Here is a 15,037-nt window from a genome sequence, read left to right on the forward strand (position 1 = left end):
TATTATTATTATTATTATTATTATTATTATTATTATTATTATTATTATTATAATTATTATTATTATCAGTATTATCAATATTATTATCATTATCATTATCATTATCATTATTATCATTATCATTATCATTATCATCATTATCATTGTTATAATTAATGTTATTATCGTTACTATTGACATTATCATTACTATTATTATTATGATTATCATTATTATCATTATCATTATCACTGTTATTATTATCATTATAATCATTATTATTGAAATTATTATTATTATTATTATTATTATTATTATTATTATTATTATTATTATTATCATTATTATTATTATTATTATTATCATTATTATTATTATTATCATTATTATCATTATTATTATTATTATTATTATTATTATTATTATTATTATTATCATTATTATTATCATTATCATTATTATCATTATTACTATCATTATCATTATTATTATTACTAATATCATTATTATCATTATTGTTGTTGGTGTTTGCTATTTCAGGTTCCTCGCTACTGGGGAATCATATCGATCATTGGCTTAACGTTTTCAACTTGATGGAAGCGATGTGTCAGGGATTGTAAAAGAAACTTGCAGTGTTATTTGGGAAGTTCTTCAGGTTGAGTATTTACCCCTGTCCTTCAGTGGAAGTATGCCATGGAACTGCTGAGAATTTTCACAAGACATGGCAATTTCCAAAATGCATTGGGGCTTTAGATGAGAAGCATATTGCAGATAAGTGTCCCTCCAAGAGTACCCCCAAATACCATAATTATAAGAATTTATTCTTCAATGTGTCTGCCAGTCCTGGCAGATGATGACGGCAAATATCCCATCAACAATGCTGGTGGAGTTGGGAGACAGAGTGACTCAGGAATTTTTAGATCATCAACTTTGTACAGAGTTTTAGATGATGAACAGCTTAACGTTCCAACTGTGTTTCTTGATACTAATGTTAAAGCTCCCTGTTTTATAGCAGCTGTGCCCCTTGTTACCGTATCTAATGAGAACATTCCCTCAACAGAACTTAGATGACCAGAAGAAAGTATTCAAATACCGTTTGTTAAGAACCCGCAGAACTGTTGTGTAGTTTTGGAATGTTCAGTAGCACATGGAGAGTTTTAACAAAACCAGTTGAGACAGATGTTAACACAGCAGTATTAATTATCAAAACAGTATGTGTATTACATAACTAGAGAAGAAAGGTCCTAACTCAGATTTCTCATATGTCTCTGGTAAGACACAAAGGTCACAAGCATATACTACATCTCATGGCGGCTCCAGAACACTGCTTTAAGAACAAGGGAAACCTTCTTGAATTACTTAAATGATTCTGGAAGGTTTTCATGGAAAAAGGACTTTTCTTTATCAGGCAATGTATTAACAGCAGTTGACAGAGCATAATACTGAATAATTTCCATAGAGTTGTGCTTTTTAGCTTATCAATTACAAGAGTAATAGGTATTTATACACACAATAAAGTTTCAGTGTCTAATCAACATGAATGTCATTTGACGGTACGTCAGAGATTGATTTTCATTTGATTCATTTATTTTAGTTTTTCATATGTACTGTCTGTCTCACGAAATCAGTTGCTGCTAATTGCTTATAATGAATCATCCGTTGGACAGCTCAATATCTATTCCATTATGTTTCATAGATTTGTATATTGATAAATAATGATATTTTCCATGTTCATTATATATACACATATATATATAGTGTATATGATAATATATTTACTAGTTTGGAGCCTAAGGTGTAACAAAGGAAAATAAAGCACTAAATACCAGTAGCATGAATTCTACAGACCGTGGTACAAACGTTACGCAATCAAAAGTATGACAAAATAATGCTTGACTGTAGCTTCTGAGTGCAGTTGTTGCTCACAGATATCTTCCCAGTGTTTCTTCAACACTCAAGTATTTTAGTGGAGTGGATCAGTTGGATTCCACACAGCTCTCCTGTGGTACGTGGCTCCTGTAAGTTGTTCGGTAGTCATAATCACCAGAGAACATCCGCTCCAGCACGCAGCAGCAACATGACTGAATGATGAGGAAGATGCCTAGGGATGTCGTCAGGCAGTGCACAACATTTTGAAACATGATGCATCGACGAGCGTGGAGGGTGAGCCTCCGGAGCCCAAACCTCCCCGGTGCGGCCATCCACATATGATGTGGAAGAGAAGTTTATCTTGTTGCCTCATCCCCCCCTCGCTCAAGTCTTCCCTCTCGTCGCGTCCGGTGTGGCTGTACTCTAAGGTGACCGTTCTAATCCCTTTAATGATAGTCCTGTTGCTTTGACATCTACCCTTTCCAAAGTCTGAATCCCTTCTCTGATCTTATATTCTCAAACATATTGAATCTCACAGTCATCTCTCTGATCACCAATATAGTTTCTCTGTGGCGAGATCCACTGGTGATATTCTTTCTTACCTTAATATTGTCTGGTCATCGTCCCAGAAAGATTTTAGGGAATTCTATGTAATTGCCCTTGACGATTCTAAAACTTTTGATAGGGTGTGGCAATGGGGTCTCATCTCTACGCTTCCCTCTTTTGTCTTCCCCCCACTTTGCTCCCTCATATCTAGCTTCCTCTCTGGCCGATATATCTCAGCGTTGTTGATGAATCAGCTACTCCCCCTCTCGCTATCAACAGCGTTGTTGTACCCCAAGGTTTTGTCCTGTCTCCGGCACTTCTCTACTTTTTATGAACAATTTCATTTCTTGCGCAAATAACCAAGCGCACTCATAACGCTGACGACTCAACACTACATTCCCCCATATTCCCTCACATTTTCCAATTCCGCTCCTTCTCCTCTCACTCGATCTGCATCTCGTCTCGACACAACTTCCTCAATAAACTCAGACTTGGACAAGGTATCTCAATGGGGTACATGAAATCCAAGACCCAGTTTCAAGCCAACTTTCTTTCGAAAATTCTCTGACAGTTCTGTAATTCCACCTCTTGACTCAATGAACATTCTTGTAGTGTAGTGTAGTATCCATTCTAGCTTGGAAACCCCACATTACTGAAATAGCTAAGTTTGCTTCTATGAATCTGGGGGTCATGTTCAGATGTTGAAATTTCTTTTCTTGCTAACAGTTGCTCAGTTCATACAAAAGCTTGATTCTTCTCATTCGGTGCAGTTGTAGTTCTGCATCTTTGCTTGACAGAGTTGAGTCGAAAGCGATCCGACTTATAAACTATTTTAGGCTAACTTCAGAACCTGATCCGCTTGACTTATGCTGCAGTGTTGGTTCCTTTTCCCTCCTTTACAGGCGTCACATTTCTTTTTTTGCTCCCGAGAGCTGACTGCTTGTTTGCCCTACCGCTAGCTTGACCAAGCAATACTCGGCAAGCTGCTGCGCCAAATGATTACTGTGTGGCCATCGGCAAGTCAAAAGTGGGCCGGTTTGATAATTGTTTCTTTCCCTACGCGTCGAAGCCTGAGACTCTACCTTTTCATGTCTTTCCTAACAACTATCACCTGACACACTTTAAAGGACAGGGTCTTCACTTTCTTCAAAATTCGTAAATCCATCCATTGTCTTAATTAATTGATTAACCTCTAAACTAAAGAGATAATGATAGATTTTAGTACAAAAAATAAATGCATCAGACTTAATTACAATTGAAGATGAAATCGTAGAAAGAGTGAGTCGGCACTAGTATCTAGGCTTTATCATGGATGACCAGTCAAAAGGTGGTGCAAATACTAATATGGTATATAGAAAATGTAATGAAAGATGCACTTTGTACGTATCTTGAATAGTCTACATATAGACAAACCAAATAATCAGTCTTTTTATGGGTCAACTATAGAATCAATTTTATGTTTTTTCTAATACACTTGGCTGGTATGGCAAGCTAAACAATAGATATAAAGATAAATTAGAAAAAAAATTGTTAAGAAAGCCGGGAAATTATGTGCAAACACTAAGAGAGTAGATGTACTGAAGCAGGTGGAGAAGATCATGCAACCCATCATCATCTACATCAACACTGTGTAATGAAGCAGGTGGAGAAGATCATGCAACCCATCATCATCTACATCAACACTGTGTAATGAAGCAGGTGGAGATCATGCAACCCATCATCATCTACATCAACACTGTGTAATGAAGCAGGTGGAGAAGATCATGCAACCCATCATCATCTACATCAACACTGTGTAATGAAGCAGGTGGAGAAGATCACGCAACCCTTCATCATCTACAGTAATACTACGTATCATCACTGTCAGGAAGGAGACTGTCTCTGCCTATTCGGCGCACCGATAGATTCAGGAAATCATTTGTACCAAAAACCATTCTACTGTTTAACCTTCTAGAGAGGATGCATCTTATCTGTGGTGTACGTAACTTCTTAGTGCAATTGATGATTGCGCTATCATATGTACCACTTATATGTGATATTCTATGTGGTAATTTCATGTGATATCTTTTCGTTTTCATTGTATAATTCTTATACTTTCTAACCTTGAATTGAGCTTCTAACCATAAAGAATTTCATTCTGTATCATGTATACAATTTGACAATAAAGACATCCTATCTTATCTTATCAAATATACTTTTCTCAATGAAGGCCCAACGTTGAGGTGGACTTCTGTCCGTGACTGGAGCTTCCAATGTAGAAAAAAAATGTGTAATTATCTACCTTTCTCTGTATATTGCTTTTCAGACAATTCTTCCTACATTAACTGCTGATGTGTTAATTTGCTAATATTGTATTTACCTGTGTTTAATCATTCGGTGTTTTACCTCTGGAAACTCTGTTTACTTATTCGACTTGGCACAATTGGTCGAGGTCCATCCAGGACGCCAACACTGGACATTATTGGTCGAGGTCAAACCCGGACCCTAAAACGAGTCCAGGGCCTCGACATTGCGTATTTAACCCCTTCCTACTTCTTCCCCGACACACTCAGCCTTTGTGTCATTCTCTCTGTCCGTGTCACTAAATTTCCCCTATCGCTTGACTACCATTGGATGAAACATATGAAGTACCATGAGAGGCTGAAGGAACTGTAACTATATAGCGTAAAAAAGAAGAATAGAAAGATAATCTAAGCCTAGCATGAAACTGAGCCCATAACAGAAAAGTACTGATTCTAAAATCCTCTTAACAAGGAAGATAGAGTTATCATTTCTTCAAGAATACCATGTAACATAATACCATGTAACATAATACCATGTAACATAATACCATGTAACATACCGACAATTTATCAGGCAAAGATTTACGACAGACCAACCAGGAGGTTAGGCCGGTTATTCAGTGTACTGAATAGAGGCTTATGTAATGCAGGCGGCGGGGGAGAGGAATAGTTTTATTCACCAATGGCGCTAATCCTGCCATTATGACTGAACTTCTCTCTCTCTCTCTCTCTCTCTCTCTCTCTCTCTCTCTCTCTCTCTCTCTCTCTCTCTCTCTCTCTCTCTCTCTCTCTCTCTCTCTCTCTCTCTCTCTCTCTCTCTCTCTCTCTCTCTCTCTTATCTGTCTCTAATCTCTCAGTAAGTGGTAGGTAACCACCGACCAGAAATATATGTTACCAATACTACCTGCCTGGGCACTAGGGAGGAGGGGGGAGGAGGGATAATGACGGCTTTGCAGCTAGCCAGAAATTCAATGGCTGTCAACTATCATTCCTATGGTAAAGATGGCTGTCATATCTTTCTGCATAACCAACATGTGAGCTGCTGGCTTCCAATCCACAAACATACAACCTTTCCACATACATAACACTCGTCCAGGACGTAACTCGCGCAGCCTGTTCTTCATAACTATATTTTCCTGCGATGATCGCTACACGTTAGTCCAAGATCTACTGTGAACAATAAGTAAGTTACCATGCTTGCTGATATCAACAATCCAAATATAAACTGGATATAGACTATAGAGATATAGACTATAGAGATATAGACTAAAGAGATATAGACTGTAGAGAACAGACTATAGAGATATAGACTTTAGATATATAGACTATAGAGATATAGACTATAGAGATATAGACTAAAGAGATATAGGATATAGATATACAGACTATAGAGATATAGACTATAGAGATATAGACTAAAGAGATATAGACTGAAGAGAACAGACTATAGAGATATAGACTATAGAGATATAGACTATAGAGATATAGACTATAGAGATATAGACTAAAGAGATATAGTCTATAGATATACAGACTATAGAGATATAGACTTTAGATATATAGACTATTGAGATATAGACTATAGAGATATAGGCTAAAGAGATATAAACTTTAGAGATATAGACTAAAGAGATATAGACTATAGAGATATAGACTAGTTTACTTGGTTGCGGACAATTTTCTTGGTCAGTTAATCGATAAACCACCCAGAACCAGAGGCCAGAATATTCTCGATCTCACCATCACCAACGATGCAAACTTGATCACCCACTATGAGGCAGGCGAGAGTCTGGTATTATCCACCACAATATCATTAAAGTAAATACATGATTTGAAACTGATAGAAAGAAACTGTTGACTTCAGATCACTGGAGAGATGTTTCAGTAAATGAAGCGTGAAGTTATTAACACTAACTGTTTGATACTGATAGAGTATGTGACATGTGAAATTGACGTATAGATTTAGTATTTTGAAATAAGATTAAACACGTCCCTTAAATAATGACCAAAGTCACTGCAAACTACAAAAACTTCCTGGTTCACTACTACAATACAAAAACCAATTTCCCCAAACACACGATGTATATATATATATATATATATATATATATATATATATATATATATATATATATATATATATATATATATATATATATATTTTTTTTTTTTTTTCTTTTATACTATTCGCCATTTCCCGCATTAGCGAGGTAGCGTTAAGAACAGAGGACTGGGCCTTTGAGAGAATATCCTCACGTGGCCCCTTCTCTGTTCCTCCTTTTGGAAAATTAAAATAAAATGAGAGGGGAGGATTTCCAGCCCCACGCTCCCTTCCCTTTTAGTCGCCTTCTACGACACGCAAGGAATACGTGGGAAGTATTCTTTCTCCCCTATCCCCAGGAGTCACGCGGGGAGTGATCATCCTCCTCGAAGGCTCAGAGTGGGGTGCCTAAATGTGTGTGGATGTAACCAAGATGTGAAAAAAGGAGAGATAGGTAGTATGTTTGAGGAAAGGAACCTGGATGTTTTGGCTCTGAGTGAAACGAAGCTCAAGGGTAAAGGGGAAGAGTGGTTTGGAAATGTCTGGGGAGTGAAGTCAGGGGTTAGTGAGAGGACAAGAGCAAGGGAAGGAGTAGCAATACTCCTGAAACAGGAGTTGTGGGAGTATGTGATAGAATGTAAGAAAGTAAATTCTCGATTAATATGGGTAAAATTGAAAGTTGATGGAGAGAGGTGGGTGATTATTGGTGCATATGCACCTGGGCATGAGAAGAAAGATCATGAGAGGCAAGTGTTTTGGGAGCAGCTGAATGAGTGTGTTAGCGGTTTTGATGCACGAAACCGGGTTATAGTGATGGGTGATTTGAATGCAAAGGTGAGTAATGTGGCAGTTGAGGGAATAATTGGTATGCATGGGGTGTTCAGTGTTGTAAATGGAAATGGTGAAGAGCTTGTAGATTTATGTGCTGAAAAAGGACTGATGATTGGGAATACCTGGTTTAAAAAGCGAGTTATACATAAGTATACTTATGTAAGTAGGAGAGATGGCCAGAGAGCGTTATTGGATTACGTGTTAATTGACAGGCGTGCGAAAGAGAGACTTTTGGATGTTAATGTGCTGAGAGGTGCAACTGGAGGGATGTCTGATCATTATCTTGTGGAGGCTAAGGTGAAGATTAGTATGGGTTTTCAGAAAAGAGGAGTGAATGTTGGGGTGAAGAAGGTGGTGAGAGTAAGTGAGCTTGGGAAGGAGACCTGTGTGGGGAAGTACCAGGAGAGACTGTGTACAGAATGGAAAAAGGTGAGAACAATGGAAGTAAGGGGAGTGGGGGAGGAATGGGATGTATTTAGGGAATCAGTGATGGATTGCGCAAAAGATGCTTGTGGCATGAGAAGAGTGGGAGGTGGGCTGTTTAGAAAGGGTAGTGAGTGGTGGGATGAAGAAGTAAGAGTATTAGTGAAAGAGAAGAGAGAGGCATTTGGACGATTTTTGCAGGGAAAAAATGCAATTGAGTGGGAGAAGTATAAAAGAAAGAGGCAGGAGGTCAAGAGAAAGGTGCAAGAGGTGAAAAAAAGGGCAAATGAGAGTTGGGGTGAGAGACTATCAGTAAATTTTAGGGAGAATAAAAAGATGTTCTGGAAGGAGGTAAATAGGGTGCGTAAGACAAGGGAGCAAATGGGAACTTCAGTGAAGGGCGTAAATGGGGAGGTGATAACAAGTAGTGGTGATGTGAGAAGGAGATGGAATGAGTATTTTGAAGGTTTGTTGAATGTGTCTGATGACAGAGTGGCAGATATAGGGTGTTTTGGTCGAGGTGGTGTGCAAAGTGAGAGGGTTAGGGAAAATGATTTGGTAAACAGAGAAGAGGTAGTAAAAGCTTTGCGGAAGATGAAAGCCGGCAAGGCAGCAGGTTTGGATGGTATTGCAGTGGAATTTATTAAAAAAGGGGGTGACTGTATTGTTGACTGGTTGGTAAGGTTATTTAATGTATATATGACTCATGGTGAGGTGCCTGAGGATTGGCGGAATGCGTGCATAGTGCCATTGTACAAAGGCAAAGGGGATAAGAGTGAGTGCTCAAATTACAGAGGTATAAGTTTGTTGAGTATTCCTGGTAAATTATATGGGAGGGTATTGATTGAGAGGGTGAAGGCATGTACAGAGCATCAGATTGGGGAAGAGCAGTGCGGTTTCAGAAGTGGTAGAGGATGTGTGGATCAGGTGTTTGCTTTGAAGAATGTATGTGAGAAATACTTAGAAAAGCAAATGGATTTGTATGTAGCATTTATGGATCTGGAGAAGGCATATGATAGAGTTGATAGAGATGCTCTGTGGAGGGTATTAAGAATATATGGTGTGGGAGGCAAGTTGTTAGAAGCAGTGAAAAGTTTTTATCGAGGATGTAAGGCATGTGTACGTGTAGGAAGAGAGGAAAGTGATTGGTTCTCAGTGAATGTAGGTTTGCGGCAGGGGTGTGTGATGTCTCCATGGTTTTTTAATTTGTTTATGGATGGGGTTGTTAGGGAGGTAAATGCAAGAGTCTGGAAAGAGGGGCAAGTATGAAGTCTGTTGGGGATGAGAGAGCTTGGGAAGTGAGTCAGTTGTTGTTCGCTGATGATACAGCGCTGGTGGCTGATTCATGTGAGAAACTGCAGAAGCTGGTGACTGAGTTTGGTAAAGTGTGTGGAAGAAGAAAGTTAAGAGTAAATGTGAATAAGAGCAAGGTTATTAGGTACAGTAGGGTTGAGGGTCAAGTCAATTGGGAGGTGAGTTTGAATGGAGAAAAACTGGAGGAAGTGAAGTGTGTTAGATATCTGGGAGTGGATCTGTCAGCGGATGGAACCATGGAAGCGGAAGTGGATCATAGGGTGGGGGAGGGGGCGAAAATTTTGGGAGCCTTGAAAAATGTGTGGAAGTCGAGAACATTATCTCGGAAAGCAAAAATGGGTATGTTTGAAGGAATAGTGGTTCCAACAATGTTGTATGGTTGCGAGGCGTGGGCTATGGATAGAGTTGTGCGCAGGAGGATGGACGTTCTGGAAATGAGATGTTTGAGGACAATGTGTGGTGTGAGGTGGTTTGATCGAGTAAGTAACGTAAGGGTAAGAGAGATGTGTGGAAATAAAAAGAGCGTGGTTGAGAGAGCAGAAGAGGGTGTTTTGAAATGGTTTGGGCACATGGAGAGAATGAGTGAGGAAAGATTGACCAAGAGGATATATGTGTCGGAGGTGGAGGGAACGAGGAGAAGAGGGAGACCAAATTGGAGGTGGAAAGATGGAGTGAAAAAGATTTTGTGTGATCGGGGCCTGAACATGCAGGAGGGTGAGAGGAGGGCAAGGAATAGAGTGAATTGGAGCGATGTGGTATACAGGGGCTGACGTGCTGTCAGTGGATTGAGTCGGGGCATGTGAAGCGTCTGGGGTAAACCATGGAAAGCTGTGTAGGTATGTATATTTGCGTGTGTGGACGTGTATGTACATGTGTATGGGGGGGGGGGGGGTTGGGCCATTTCTTTCGTCTGTTTCCTTGCGCTACCTCGCAAACGCGGGAGACAGCGACAAAGTATAAAAAAAAAAAAAAAATATATATATATATATATATATATATATATATATATATATATATATATATATACATAAAGGCAGACAGTGTGAATCGTGTGCATGTGCACACATGTATTGTCTGCGTGTGCATACACTTGTGCACATATATATTTTTTTCTTTTTTTTCATACTATTCGCCATTTCCCGCATTAGCGAGGTAGCGTTAAGAACAGACGACTGGGCCTTTAAGGGAATATCCTCATATGGCCCCCTTCTCTGTTCCTTCTTTTGGAAAATTTATATATATATATATATATATACATATATATATATATATATATATATATATATATATATATATATATATATATATATATATATATATATATACATATATAATAGATATATATAATGGGCTGAGGGCTTTCAACCACAATCCTCCTTTTCACTTCATATGTAAGCACCCTCTCTGTCATTATGACAAACAAGCTATTCTAATATAATCAAAAAGAAATTAAAATCGCTAAAATAACCCAACGCATTGTCAATAGTACTGTTAAAGACGGTCGGTTAGTTACACGGTAATCGTTCTAAGCTTGATTTCACTGCATACTTGTAAATAAATTTAACACTGCTAATAACAATGTTACATTTACATTACTGTAACAGCCTTCCAGTCTCATACTACCGAAGTCAGTATTACAAATTGAGTCATTATAGCAGCTTTAATCCCTGAAATAGTCATACAGCCTATTATAATCAGTGCAACAGAGGTACAACGACAAAACTACACAGGCTATAAAGCCTATTAATCATGCTAATATCAATGTAAGACGTCTTCGAGTAACAAAAAAAAAAAAAAAAAAAAAAAAAAAAATCGTTCCTTTAATAAGCTACAAATCCCTATATCAAGTTTATAGCCACTAAAATGTACTTTCCATTAAAACCATTGGATGACTGCAGCAATACCCTATAACAAAGTTTATCTTAACAATAATAGTAACCCCCTACAGGTATATATATATACACATATATATACATATATATATATATATATATATATATATATATATATATATATATATATATATATATATATATATATATATATATATATATATATATATATATATATATATATATATATATATATTTTTTTTTTTTTTTTTTCTTTCTTTCTTTTAAACTATTCGCCATTTCCCGCGTTAGCGAGGTAGCATTAAGAACAGAGGACTGGGCCTTTGACTGGCCCAATTCTCTGTTCCTTCTTTTGGAAAATTAAAAAAAAAACGAGAGGGGAGGATTTCCAGCCCCCCGCTCCCTCCCCTTTTAGTCGCCTTCTACGACACGCAGGGAATACGTGGGAAGTATTCTTAATCCCCTATCCCCAGGGATAATATATATATATATATATATATATATATATATATATATATATATATATATATATATATATATATATATATATATATATATATATATATATATATGGATCTGTATGTCGCATTTATAGATCTGGAGAAGGCATATGATAGAGTTGATAGAGATGCTCTGTGGAAGGTACTAAGAATATATGGTTTGCTAGGCAAGTTGTTAGAAGCAGTGAAAAGTTTTATGGAGGATGTAAGGCATGTGTACGTGTAGGAAGAGAGGAAAGTGATTGATTCCCAGTGAATGTAGGTTTCCGGCAGTGGTGTGTGATGTCCTCATAGTTGTTTAATTTGTTTATGGATGGGGTTGTTAGGGAGGTGAATGCAAGAGTTTTGGAAAGAGGGGCAAGTATGAAGACTGTTGGGGATAAGAGAGCTTGGGAAGTGAGTCCGTTGTTGTTCGCTGATGATACAGCGCTGGTGGCTGATTCATGTGAGAAACTGTAGAAGCTGGTGACTGAGTTTGGCGAAGTGTGTGAAAGAAGAAAGTTAAGAGTAAATGTGAATAAGAGCAAAGGTTATTAGGTACAGTAGGGTTGAGGGTCAAGTCAATTGGGGAGGTAAGTTTGAATGGAGAAAAACTGGAGGAAGTAAAGTGTTTTAGATATCTGGGATTGCATCTTCAAGGGATGGAATCATGGAAGCGGAAGTGAATCATAGGGTGGGGAAGGGGGCGAAAATCCTGGGAGCCTTGAAGAATGTTTGGAAGTCGAAAACATTATCTCGGAAAGCAAAAATGGGTATGTTTGAAGGAATAGTGGTTCCAACAATGTTGTATGGTTGCGAGGCGTGGGCTATGGATAGAGTTGTGCGCAGGAGGGTGGATGTGCTGGAAATGAGATGTTTGAGGACAATATGTGGTGTGAGGTGGTTTGATCGAGTAAGTAACGTAAGGGTAAGAGAGATGTGTGGAAATAAAAAGAGCGTGGTTGAGAGAGCAGAAGAGGGTGTTTTGAAATGGTTTGGGCACATGGAGAGAATGAGTGAGGAAAGATTAACCAAGAGGATATAAGTGTCGGAGGTGGAGGGAACGAGGAGAAGTGGGAGACCAAATTGGAAGTGGAAAGATGGAGTGAAAAAGATTCTGAGTGATCGGGGCCTGAACATGCAGGAGGGTGAAAGGCGGGCAAGGAATAGAGTGAATTGGATCGATGTGGTATACTGGGGTCGACGTTCTGTCAATGGATTGAATCAGGGCATGTGAAGCGTCTGGGGTAAACCATGGAAAGCTGTGTGGGGCCTGGATGTGGAAAGGGAGCTGTGGTTTCGGGCATTATTGCATGACAGCTAGAGACTGAGTGTCAACGAATGGGGCCTTTGTTGTCTTTTCGTACCGCTATCCTCGCACACATGAGGGGGGAGGGGGATGTTATTCCATGTGTGGCAAGGTGGCGATAGGAATGAATAAAGGCAGACCTTGTGAATTGTGTGCATGTGTATATATGTGTGTGTCTTTGTGTGTATATATATGTGTACATTGAAATGTATGGGTATGTTATATTTGCGTGTGTGGACGTGTATGTATATACATGTGTATGGGGGTGGGTTGGGCTATTTCTTTCGTCTGTTCCCTTGCGATACCTCGGAAACGCGGGAGACAGCGACAAAGGAAAATGAAAAAAAGAAAAAAATATTCATTTATTTATTTTGCTTGTCCCTGTCTCCCGCGTTAGCGAGGTAGCGCAAGGAAACAGACGATAGAATGGCCCAGCCCGCCCACATACACATGTATATACATACACGTCCACACACGCAAATATACATACCTATACATCTGAATGTACACATATATATACACACACAGACATATACATATATACACATGTACATAATTCATACTGTCTGCCTTTATTTGTTCCCATCGCCACCCCGCCACACATGGAATACCATCCCCCTCCCCCCTCATGTGTGCGAGGTAACGGTAGGAAAAGACAACAAAGGCCCCATTCGTTCACACTCAGTCTCTAGCTGTCATGTAATAATGCACCGAAACAACAGCTCCCTTTCCACATCCATGCCCCACACAACTTTCCATGGTTTACCCCAGACGCTTCACATGCCCTGGTTCAATCCATTGACAGCACGTCGACCCCGGTATACCACATCGTTCCAATTCACTCTATTCCTTGCGCGCCTTTCACCCTCCTGCATGTTCAGGCCCCGATCACTCAGAATCTTTTACACTCCATATTTCCACCTCCAATTTGGTCTCCCAATTCTCCTCGTTCCCTCCACCTCCAAAACATATATCCTCTTGGTTAATCTTTCCTCACTCATTCTCTCCATGTGCCCAAACCATTTCAAAACATCCCCTTCTGCTCTCTCAACCACACTCTTTTTATTTCCACACATCTCTCTTACCCTTACATTACTTACTCGATCAAACCCCCTCACACCACATATTGTCCTCAAACATCTCATTTCCAGCAAATCCACCCTCCTGCGCACAATTAATCCATAGCCCACGCCTCGCAACCATACAACATTGTTGGAATCACTATTCCTTCAAACATACCCATTTTTGCTTTCCGAGATAATGTTCTCGACTTCCAAACATTCTTCAAGGCTCCCAGCATTTTCGCCCCCTCCCCCACCCTATGATTCACTTCCGCTTCCATGGTTCCATCCGCTGCCAGATCCACTCCCAGATATCTAAAACACTTTACCTCCTCCAGTTTTTCTCCATTTTAACTTACCTCCCAATTGACTTGACCCTCAACCCTACTGTACCTAATAACCTTGCTCTTATTCACATTTACTCTTAACTTTCTTCTTTCACACACTTTACCAAACTCAGTCACCAGCTTCTGCAGTTTCTTACATGAATCAGCCACCAGGGCTTTATCATCAGCGAACAACAACTGACTCACTTCCCAAGCTCTCTCATCCACAACAGACTGCATACTTGCCCCTCTTTCCAAAACTCTTGCATTCACCTCCCTAACAACACCATCCATAAACAAATTAAACAACCATGGAGACATCACCCACCCCTGCCGCAAAGCTACATTCACTGTGAACCAATCACTTTCCTCTCTTCCTACACGTACACATGCCTTACATCCTCGATAAAAACTTTTCACTGCTTCTAACAGCTTCCCTCCCAAACTAGTATCTTAGTACCTTCCAAAGAGCTTCTCTATCAACTCTATCATATCCCTTCTCCAGATCCATAAATGCTACATACAAATCCATTTGCTTTTCTAAGTATTTCTCACATACATTCTTCAAAGCAAACACCTGATCCACACATCCTCTACCACTTCTGAAACCACACTGCTCTTCCCCGATCTGATTTTCTGTACATGTTTTCACCCTCTCAATCAATACCCACCGATAATTTACCAGGAATACACCAAAAAACTTATACTTCTGTAATTTGAGCAC

The sequence above is a fragment of the Panulirus ornatus genome, chromosome 10 (assembly GCF_036320965.1).
Source record: "Panulirus ornatus isolate Po-2019 chromosome 10, ASM3632096v1, whole genome shotgun sequence".
NCBI lineage: Eukaryota > Metazoa > Arthropoda > Malacostraca > Decapoda > Palinuridae > Panulirus > Panulirus ornatus.